The sequence below is a fragment of the Cupressus sempervirens genome, chromosome 2, assembly GCF_028749045.1.
Source record: "Cupressus sempervirens isolate cs-2001-9-10 chromosome 2, ASM2874904v1, whole genome shotgun sequence".
Classification (NCBI taxonomy): domain Eukaryota; kingdom Viridiplantae; phylum Streptophyta; class Pinopsida; order Cupressales; family Cupressaceae; genus Cupressus; species Cupressus sempervirens.
In genome coordinates, this window is record NC_143119.1 from 280,701,175 (window position 1) to 280,713,627 (window position 12,453).

A 12,453-nucleotide genomic window follows, 5' to 3' on the forward strand; every position below is an offset into this window, starting at 1 on the left:
AAGTTAAATTTTTTGCATCTATGCTTATGCAACATATTAGTTTGATCTGACTATAGAAACCAAAAAAATTAATCACTAATTGAAGCGTAAAATTCAAAATGTATCACACTAGTGCTTAGCCTAGCGACAAGTACTAATAAGTAATTTTATTTTAATATATTTACTCTACATTGTAATGATAAAATCTATGCAAAGGTGTCTTTTCAAAAATTACCTTATATTATCATTCAAAGTATTGTATTGGAGTTATTGGATTTAAATGAAAAGAAAATAATTAATGAGAAATAACTCTAAAAATTCAAATTGGAGACACATATATTATAGTGTTTGTGTATTGATGGGTGTGGAAACATGGTTATTTTTATAATTAAAATTTTTTTTTATAGAAAAATCATAACAAGTCAAGGAGAAATGAAAACCATAGTAGGAATGAGGTTGATTTCATTGTAATTTAAACATAAGATGTAAAAATTTCAATTATGAAATAATTTTTTATGAATCATTTAATCATTTCCTTAATGTACTTCTTCTTGCTCTACTTTAACCTTAATATTTGTGTGTTTGTATGTATACATATAGACAATATGTATCTAAATACATATGTCATGTTTCTCTATGTGTATGTGTATTTTTTTTTGGTGTTGTTTGTATATCTATATTCATCGTATAATCTCAAATTCTTTACTTCTTTAGTGAATGTGCAAACTTTTATGTGTACATACACATATACATACACACATATACATACATATACACATACATATATGTGTGCACACGTATATGTATGCATGTGTGTCTGTGTTGTGTGTATGTTGTACAATTTTAAACTATTCATTTACTTTTTTTTTCTTATTACGAAGAAATACTAAAATATTTTTTTTAAAAAAATTATTTAATTATTACATATATGAATTTATTCATTTTAAATTCTTGATATTTCATATTTTTATCAATTTTTTTTTTTAAAAAATTCATGAGTACACTATTTTTACAATTCTTATAATACATATTGCGTTTAAGTAGAAGGCAATCAACCACAATACATGGTTCCTTAAAGAACCTTTTGCACTTATAATCCTCCTTCAAAATACGTACAAAAGCATTTAAACCTTACACTCAATTATTAATAATAATAAAATACAAAAATATTTATCAAAAACTTTATTTATGATTTCTTTTCAAATTTTTTCATCATAAAGATTTTAAAAATATTAGAATATTTGAATTATGAAATTTGTACAATTCATAATTTTTAAAATTTGTTTTACTATCATCATTTCAAATCAAATTCTATGATCTATAACAAGAAAATGAAAACTTGAGAAAAAACAAAACCAAAGTATCTGATTAGATCACTTTTCTCTCTTACCATGCTAAGTTCTGATATCATAATATTTGATTCAAAACATTGATAATACAAAATCTTCATAATTATAATAAAAAATGTCAGTTTTTTCTGGCTTTTTAAAAAATTAATGAATTTAATTTTGGAAGTTTGCCTTATCTTATGCCCTAATCTGCGTGCCAATTTCAATTTATAATACACTTAATGATTAGGGTGTTGGTAGTTTAAAAGCTGAGTTGGTAGTGGAATACTAAGTGCGATTTGTCTAATCGTATTTCTCATGTTAATCATTTGATATAGACCTCCCAGCAAACTATTCAACGCGCTTCCGATAATTAATTTCCCTCATGCTTTAAATGTTGGAGGCGCTAAATGCTTTTCATCCATATTCCTCTCTGTCTATGCTGCACAACTTATTGTAAATAACTTGCAGTGGATTATAGTGCAAACTACAGTTGTCGATATCTTTTATTTTCGCCTGACGAAAGTGTATTAGTGGCGGACAAGAAAGCAAGCAGATGAGTTTGACTGTGAAAATGGGGAATGTAGTTTTCATATATTCACCAATATAATATATGTATGGTTCCGAACATATTCCCAATATTCGTTTTTCTTTTCAACTTTTTTGGACATTTTGAGAGCCTGAGAAATAAAAAAGTGAATTAAAATACGTTGATACAACTCATTTAAAATCCTTATTGACATGTGCTTTAGATACAAGTTAAAGTGCGATTATTAGCATTTTAATGTTTTAGATATTTATAACTCAAAACTGAGGTTGTTTGTGGAATAGTAAGTGCGATTTCCTCAATCTTATCCCGTATTTAACATCGTATATGTACAAACCGGTACTTGGGTCCAACGGTTCTCGATAGGCTAATAGTCATACTTTCAAAGAGTGTCCCGTACGCCACATGTCCCCCTTCTATAATGGCTAAACATTCGTTTAAATGAGGTTGCAAGCTTTGGGTTTAACCATGGTGGAAACTCTGTAGTTAAGTGTGCTCAGGCTGAAGTAGTACTAGGATGGGTGACCTTTTGCGAAGCCTTGGTGCTTCACCTCTATAAGCATCACTTAGATCCAATGAGTGCTAAGTGTTCCATTTATTCTCATGAGAGATGGATTCATGTTGAATCACTACTCATGAAAAATGGGTCAATGAGTTTGACTCAAATCACACAGTTAAAACCTGACAGCAATATCACAATTCATTCAACGTGTTTCAAACTCATTTCCTTATTATATTCTTCACTCTCATTTATCACCTTCTCCTCAACATGCACCCCAACCTCCTGTCACTTGACTGAGTTCAAGTTCGATTGGATGTAGTAATAAGGGGTAGGTCAACTTTGACTATTTAACACTTTTAGTGTAGGAATCAAGCATTAGTGTGTGATGTTTAAGTTGTTTGAGTTGATTTGAGACAAACTGTTTTGCGAGCACTGATGAAATTTTTGACATCCACGTCAACAATGGTGACATGTACACGCGTCCACATTTTCACGACCATTTTTGTGGGTAAGTATGAAATGTCATCAAACAATTTAAATATGATTGTTAAAACTGGTTGTAAAATTACAAAGCTATATCGTCATGGTAGTTGGATATGTCTTGTCTCTATTCTCTTATGGTGACTAATTAAACCTTTTTTTTAAAGTGAAGCAAGAATAAATGAGACTTATGATTGAGTATAATTGATGAAAATGATGTTACTTGATTGAAAATTCTTTCATTAAAGTTTACATTTTTTTGAACCATTTTTGAGAAAGATTTAATATTTGGAATATGTTGATGGATAAGACCCTATGCATGTGGTTACCTAAACGAACACAACTTTTTGGATTACATGTATCCTACTCATATTTTTGTAATTTGTTATACAAAGAGAAAATTGTTGACATCTATGCGATCTACTTGTTCCCCATGGAAAAAAAAAGATGAGAAAACTTAGACTTTTATAAAATATGATGGTTCTTGATGTTTATAAAATTTTTGGTCAATGTATCTAGTGTGCCAGAATCCAATGGTGTTAGGTTTGAAGAGTTGAGTGGTAGGTGAAATATTGAATGAGTAGTGGTTCCCCCTACATTGTATGCAACTTTTCCTATTGAAGCAATGATGATTCCTTTTGGCTTTAAAGGATCGTTGTCTAGTTGTTTGTTGTATAGTCTGACCAGAGCTTCGTAAAGCACGTTTGCTCTGTATGTTTTACCGGTTCCAGCTCCACTAGTGAGGAATAAGTAAATTGGTTTTTCTAGTGCAAGTCTCTTTGACATTATGATGTCCTTTAATATTGCTTGTTTTTCTTTGTTTAGTTTTCTTCACATATTGAAGTATTGTTCAGTGCTTTTAAGGAAGGGGTGTGCAATTTCTGAAGATACTATTTTTGAGTTGATTCGGTTTAGTTTTGTTTGTTTTCCATGCATCAAATTGGGAAAAATGTCATAATGTTCTTCTATAGATGAGTTTTTGATGTAGTCCATTTGACGATCGAAGATGATTCTACTGATGTCATCCACTTGAACTTCTATTGCTACTTCATCAATGTCACCCCAAGTGTAGTCAGTTTAAGTATTGAACTTTTTCTGAGTGTTTGTTATTTCAGTTTTGTTTAAGTTGAATGCTTCACTCCATGTCTTTTGACCACAAAGTAGTGTTTGCTTGTTGCATCTAAATGGTATGTACAACATCAATTTCTCTTTGCAGTAATTCTCATAGTCAATGTGTGAATTGTATCTCACGTATCATATGATTTCTGGTTTATGCCTTCTTCGCATGTTTCTTGTGCTATTGTAGTAGAATGCAACATACTCTGCAAGTGACACATTCTCTAATGTGTTTGGTCTTGCTATGTATTTTTCTATTGTAGATGTATACATTATGTCTTCTGAATTGTCTTGTTCTTTGATGAATAGTCTTGGACTTTTTAACATGACCACTCTACTTTCAAATGGTGTAGTATTGATGAATGTTGTTTTTCCTTATAACTTTCTTAGTGGCAATGATAGAGCAATGTGAACAGCTTGTCGACTAGACATTTGTTGATAGTTGAGCAATGCATTTCCAAGTTAGTGTATGTATTGTGTTTTGTCATCATAAGTCATAGTACATTGTCTTCGCAGTTGGTGAAAGGCTAATGATGTTATTGTGTCTTACTTAGTCATGTATGAGCAACAATATGATGCAACAACATATGCATCTAATATGAATTGTGCATCTATGTTCACATACCATAAGGCCATAACTTTTGTTGCAAATGCATTTGTCCAAATGTGTACTAGATTTTTTTTTAGCAGTAGAACTCTTTTTCTCAATGTTAGTTGTATAAATGTCATGTACTCAATTTTAGTTATGTTGAGATCTTCAAGGAAGTTGTCAAATGTAGTGTTCTTTGTGTACTGTTTATTTTCCAATTGCCACAAAATTTGTTTTGCCTTGTCTTTCATTGCATTGTCTCTTGTTGTCAATGGCTCCAAGACTATTGTTTTCCGCATTAGTGGCAAAGGGAAGTTGAAGCAATAGTTAGATGTCCTATATTTCTTACAACTTTTAGTATGATGATGTGTTTGCATTTGTAAAAGATTGTCATTTAGCAATGCTGAATCAGATGAGATGTATTTGTCTACAAAATTTACTATTTGCTCATGTGTGTAGTTTCCAAATACCGGTGCGTCTTTAATTCATAACATAAAGTGGACATCTTCATTTCCTCTATTTTAGAATTCCGTGACAAAAAAGTAGTCCAAGACTTTACCAAATAACTCTATATTTGCCACCATCATTTTGAGAAATGCATTAAGTCTATGGTTAAAGTAACGGGTATAAAGTACTGGGCTTTGTCTTAATTGAAATTCTAAATTCCTACCCTGTATAGTTTCATGATGTTTTCCTTCTTGTTTTGTAGATATTTTTTGTAGAGCCATATGCAATGGTTGCTAGAAATGCTCTACACTTGTTAATGTAACAAAGAATGTTGGTGGCCATAACTATTTGATCATTGCAAATATATTTTTCCTTGTGTTTTCTAAGTAGTTTGGAGATGTGTGGACACTTTTAAGTGATCTAAAACCTTTTAGTGATCTTAATATTTTTTCAAAATTTGCAGGAGTTTGCACATCTTTTGCTAGTAATTTTTGTCATTTCAATTTTGTTTTTCTTATGCAGACCCATGCTAATGATGATATTTGTTCTATGATTATTTTGACAACTTTGAAAAAAATATCTATTATATGTGTTGCAAAGTCATAATCTTGATGCATAAGCTCCCATAATAAATATTTTTTGGTATGAAAACCTACTCATAATGTCTAATGCACATGCATATCCATAGAATAGTGTGGGGAAGTTCATTTCTTTAGAATTTCTATCTTGGAAAATGCCAAGAAGTTTTATTCCTTCTGAAGGTGCAATTTGAATGATTGTTGTGTCAAGATCTTTGATTGATTGTATGTCATTGAACCAATGAATCAATGATTCTAAAGTTGGTTCATCATCAAGTTCATAGTTATCATCATCAATTTCAAGTTGCAAGCCAATATTTATGTGGCTTTGTTGTTGCCTTGTTTCTATTATTGTTTTCTAATTTTCTACTATATGCACCTTTTGTTCAGTATATAATGGTGTTGTTGCTAATTTTTCTAATGCATTCATTACATATGCTAGTCTTATGTTTCCTTGAGCATATGTGTTTTCATACTCTAGTTTTCGCTTTAGAATGATTGCAACTATTTTGTTTTCATCTATTTCTCTTGGCAATGCTTGTTACACTTTATCAATGTCAACAGGAACATTGATTATTGTGTCTATCAAACCATATTGTGATCTCTTCTATCCTAGTTGCCTTATCTATGCAAATGCAATTTGCAAAGGCACTAATCTTTCCTCTAACGAAATCAAGTTTTGCACAACACTTATGTGTGGGTTTCATTGTATATTCCAAGGTGCTGCATAGCATGGAACTTTCTGGCATATAGTAGCTTTGAAACATTGTTTGTAAACAAACCGTCCTTTGACAATTTTCTTTTTATCATGTGTGATGGGAAGTAATAAGAAAGATTAAAGAAATTTTTTTTCAATCACACATGTTTTTGTGGAAATGTATCAGCTCACATATGTTGCATGCATGAGTGGGTGTGCCATTAATGGTGCACAATTGTCGTCTAATTGATTTCTACATTGTAATTTGTGGTGGGGATTTTCTTTGAGTCTTGTGAGGCTCTGATCGAGTCCTTTCGATCCCAGAGCCTTGGGTGTTGTTCCTAATATTTTTGCTATCGTTGTCTGTATGTGATTGTTGTTTTTTATTTACATGTATTTTGGCTTTGAGAGATTGAAGTGACTGTCTTATATTGGGATTTTGTAAAGTGACAGTTTGTTGTGTATGAGATGGTGATAAGGTGATGACAATTGGTGAGAAAGTGCATTTTCCCGTATAGATATCAATGTGGTCTGGTTGTTCAACTTGGTCAACACCTTCTAGAGTTTCATGTTCTTTTCCCTTGACATCTTTGTTATCATTTTCCTATATGTGGTTGTTGTTTTCTATTTTCATGTATTTTTGCTTTAAGAGATTGAAGTGACTATCTCATATTAGGATTATGTAGAGTATCAGTTTGCAGTGTTCAAGATGGTGACAAAGTGACTATATACTATTATATGAGCTCCTATGAATCTATGAAATACAAATATGACTTCTACAATTTTTGAATTAAAAATTAAAATCAGCTTGGTAGGCAGTAAAAGCAATTGCAACTATGATACTATATTCACAATATAGAGTATGCTTGTAGATTGTAATCAAGTGGAAATAAATAGAAATTTCAGTATGTACCTTCTTTTGACCCTATTGTACAATGTATTACTGACTTCTTCTGTTACCATTGTGGGAGTTTAAGCAATGTCAAACTAAAACCCGAAATCAGTGACCTAGAAAAAAGTGAAGATTAGCAACTATTTTAGTGCATCGTAAAGACAAAGTTTTAAGACAAATATTTTACATTAATCCTCCTAATGCACTAATTGCTATAAATTGATCACATTGCATAACTAAGGTGTACTTAGTTATCTTATATTGCATTCAGAGATTAGAGTTACATTATTGTCCTCCATTTTAAAGGAGGTTTATTTTTTACTTATAGTATTAAGTTTAATTTATTTTAATATAATTTTATCTATTGACCTGTCCATGAATCAAATTATTGAAATTATTAAATATATAAATAATTTGAATTTTTTAATAATTTTTTATAGAGTAAATTAATTTTTTATTAGTCTAATTAATTTTTGAATTTATCATTAAAAATTATACAAATTTAAAAAATAATTTACTTTATATATTTTTACAATATATAAAGTGTACAAAAATAAAATAAATATAAACATTTTTTTAATTATTACTATAATTTATTATTAAAACATATAATATTTTAGACAAAATATAAGAAAAATTTATGTAATAATCTAATCTAAAAATAAAATGAAAATTTCTATTTATATTTAATTAAAATAATGTAATTATATTTTAAATAATGTATATATGTATATCTTATATATATAATGAAATCTAAACTTTATGCCATCCAAAAAGTAGGTCAATCAAACACGAAAATAATATAGTCAAAAAAATGTACAATTTCTCCCCCTAAATTAACTAAGCACCATGTAATCTTAGAGGGTAAAAGAGATTTTGGCAGCAATCTGGTTGATTTTTGTGCTCAATTTTGATATGAAGAAAGAATTGAAGAAATTGTAACAAATCTTAACCTTCTGTCAAAAAGAGAAAGAAACTTCACTACTCCCTCCCATGTTTTTGCAACAATACTCTAGTTGAATATATTCACAAAACTAAAATATTTATTTTCAACCTAAAAGGAACCGTAATTTGTTTATTGTTGACCAATATCCAACCTATCAAGCTAGAAGCAAAACAAATGTTCTAAATAGATAGACGTATTTACATTCTAGATATAGCTATTCATTCCCTGCTCTGTTTTGACCAAATACACAGTCTCCAGAGAAAAATAGTGTTTCTTTCTAAAAAGAGTATTTGATAAATTTAATAAAAAATGTGAACCTATGATATTAGTAGCCTTGAAATATAATTTCACATGTGCCAACATTTCAAACAAGAAGCATAACAACTTTTCGAAACAATTGCAAAAATACAAAAATGGTGTGATACTTTCAGACAATAAGTAGTCTTAAATAAGAACCTTGCAAACATTGTGTAACCAATTTTAGCCACTACACTTCCTACATAGAAATTGCACCTAGCGAGGGTTTCTTAGCAAAACTAAAATATTTTTTTCTCAAGACTAAGACAAGAATCCACGCATTGAATAACTTTTCAGCTAGAAGTGAAAAAATTGTTCAAAAAAAACATGAACGCTCACATTTGGTCAAAATACAAAACCCTGCAATGAGTTTGACCCATCATAAACTCTCAAATCTTTCAAATAAATTTGATTTGAGTGCAACTCATTGATATTTAAACAAAAGAATAAGAAGAAAGGAAGCTGAAATATTTATTCAAAACTATAGGTGTAATATTTGTTAGCAAAAGCCATAATCGCAGATGTAAAAATCAAAGCATTCTTGCCAAAGAAGCACAAAGTTAGACACTTACGTAGAGTAAAAATGCAAAATTGTTGCAATGTTTTTAGGCCAAATAAGCAGCCTCCAGACTAAAGTAACACCTTCCAGTCATAAACCATCGATTCCATAATGAAAATAAGCTACCCACTGTAGCTTCTACTTTGGCATGGTGATTGGTTTGCTGGTGCATCAAAGTGCATCTTGGTAGAACAACTGCATTGCAACAGAAGGCATACATACAACCATAAATATTTAAAATCCTATTGATATAAAGAAAACATATAATATTTCACCACAGATTTCATCTAGATTCATGAAAAGTGGCAAAATATGATAGCATCAAGGGCCAAATGCTTCTGTTTGAGAAAAATAATCCATTTCAGTCAAAAGAGACATACGAAAAGGAAAATTTTGACTAGGGTTTCTCGCAAATTTTGTTTTGAAATTCATCCATCCAAGCTTTAAAGAAATGGGGCCAAACTTAGAGCAAACTTAACTTAAATTAAAATATTTTAAGGTGAAAAGGAATGTTATGGTTTGTATTTAGTGTTGGATAGAGATGAAGAGGAAGAAGATGTTTTAGAAGCAAAGTTAAAAAAGGCAAAGTTCTCTTTAAATAAACAATATATGAAGCTACTACATACAATAACAAAACATAAATTTTCCCCAGCATATGTATTTGGAAAACCCCTAAATTTATAGTTGATCAGAAAGAAATGAGACATTTTACCTTCTTTAAGTATTTGAGAAGCCCCAAATTTGAAGTCCTCACTTTTCCAATTTTAAAAAATGATCACAGGAGTTGCCCAATTGCTAGTCTATAGGAAGAAATACCTACAACATCGATCAAATGTTAAAGCATCAATGTGGAGAGAAATGCTTGCAGGGCTATAAAGCAATGGAAGATAGAAATATCTGTAAAATAGCATTCACAAATTTTCCTCTTACCAAGATGCTCACTACTATTCCTTTTAGTTCCCCACTCCAATCACCTTGAGGACACCATTTATTGAGAACACATGCCTAGAATGTGAATACAAAGAGAGTCGGTGGCCTTTCAAACATATACAATTAATTGATGTTTCAGAGTTCCTGATATATAATAAATTCATTTTAATCCCTTATTAATTGTGACAATCAATGTGTCTTTATGCTCCATCTATCGTCAGAATTTATTTCAATTTTAAAACTTTCAAAAGCCTAAAAACTCGGCTAATTTTGGCTTCCTCCAATAAGAAATTAGGAATAACCATATGATAATTGCTTTTTTAAATATTAAATCCGAGAACTTTATAATATGACATTGTGCAAGCCAGAAAAAATTAATGAAAAAAATGAAACAAATTGATCGAAAACATTAGATCCCTGCCTTAAAAAGGCAAGGACTAATAAAAAGATAATCAAAATTATCATTTTTTTCTCTTAAATACATATTCAAATTCTAAAACATAAATTAGAACTGTATTATTTTCATAATAGTAATAGTTTATATCTATATGCTAATTCTATATATAAATTATAAAAATAAAAATAAAATTCAAAAAGATAATAAGATTTATTGAAATGATTACAAAGAAATAAAACTTGAATTATAGGGCATCAACACCAAATCCTCCACCATGCATCACTTATATAAATGTATTAAAAATAATGATGAATAAAATCAACCAACATACATGTCAAATTCATTAGTAAGGAACATAAAGAGATTTATGTTGTTGATTTTCAACAACAACATTATTCTATAATCAAGCCAAATGAATAAAGATAATAAAATTTGCAAAATTTATATCTCCTTAACAAATACAAAAATCTAGTGCACTTTGTAAGTTGATTCAAATTAGAAGTGAAAAGTCTTCAATTAACATCTTTATAATATCCATGAAGTGCCTTATATTTTTGTCCATAACTTCACTATAAATTTTAACCTTAGTAAATTATCAATCATGTTTTAATTAAGAAGTCTCAAAGTAGAGGCAAAGGGCCTTGGATAAAGAGGAAAGCTTCTAAGCACTAAACCATTGGAGGACTTTATTTCTAAAGTTAGACATGAGGAACTATTCACATCTTAGTCTTAAACATTTTGGGGTACTTTTTACCTTTTGACTCATTTTGTATAATCTTAGTGAGTTAGGTTTCCTTCACTATATAGAAAAGGTTAGGTTGTATTTTCATTTTACTATTCAATCATTCTATTGTTCAATCATTTTATCATCTCAAGGCAATAAAAAAATTCTATTAAAGATCTTGTTTCTAGAATTTTTTAGCATTTTTTGATAGATTGTACTTGTGGACACACCATTGTTATAGCATGATATTAGAGCTCATAATAAGGGAATCTCTTTTCAATTTTAAAGGAAATTATAGAAGTCATTTTGTATAAAAGTAGTTCACACCGTTATGTTTAGAAGATTTCAAGAGCATCACCATGATAAATCTATGTAGAACATGACTTGTTACCAAAATTGTGCAAGAAAAGGATGTGCAAATTATAAACTTAGAAACTTTCTTAAGTTGACATACATTATTAATTTATAATCACTTTCTAAAATTTTATATTATTTTATTAAACATGTGAATTTAGAAAAATGTTTTTGTAAATATTACTAATTTATACTTATATTATATAGATTTTTTACAACTAAATTTATCTTAAAATGTACAATAAAAGGCATGAACATGACCAACCCGTTATAAAAAACTACACATGAAAGAAAAGGGTGACCATCAAATTCCAAACCTACTTTCCATGATTCTCATCTTTAACTTCATTATAATGATGAGCTCATTCCTTGTTTAATTAAAAACACTCTATAAATAACACAAATTCTCTTTCATTTAAATTTATCTTTTATTAATCACACTACAATTCACATTAATACTCCCTCTCTCTAAACTATGAGCTTTGAAACTAGCATAAACTACAATAATATAATAATATTTAAGTCGATAGGCTTTTTTATTGTGGCACACAATGGTGAGAAAGCTTTCATATATCATAAAAGTGTTGGATGTTAGATGCTGAAAAATTGTTAGTTGCTTTAAAAATTGAACACATTAAATAATGTTCCAAAAATAGGGAGACATGATGGTGGGTATTTAGGTTTTTAGTTCAATAACTACCAGGAACTAGTTTGATGTTCTTGGTTAAAAGATATTGTTGTGATAGATTTTTGGATGTGCTTGAAAAGCCAATCTTTGTGGGAATAAAAAGCACAGTTCTTTGTGTGGAAAAATAATATGTAGTGGAAGCGAAATAGAATAAATAAAAGATTCCTGCATTCCATTTTCACGTTTTAAATAATAAATTTCAATGCTTTTAGAAGGCCTGGATCCTGGATTGTGCATTGCCAATCTTTTTCGATTTATGTTTTTCATTTGTTTGTTAGCAAATATTGAAATTTTTTGAGTTTGTAATTTGGAATATGAAATTGATATCGAAGAATCAGGTCCATTGTTCATAAGTGCAAATTATGATTGCAAAATATTGGTTATAAAGTAGAGTGGGTTTGCA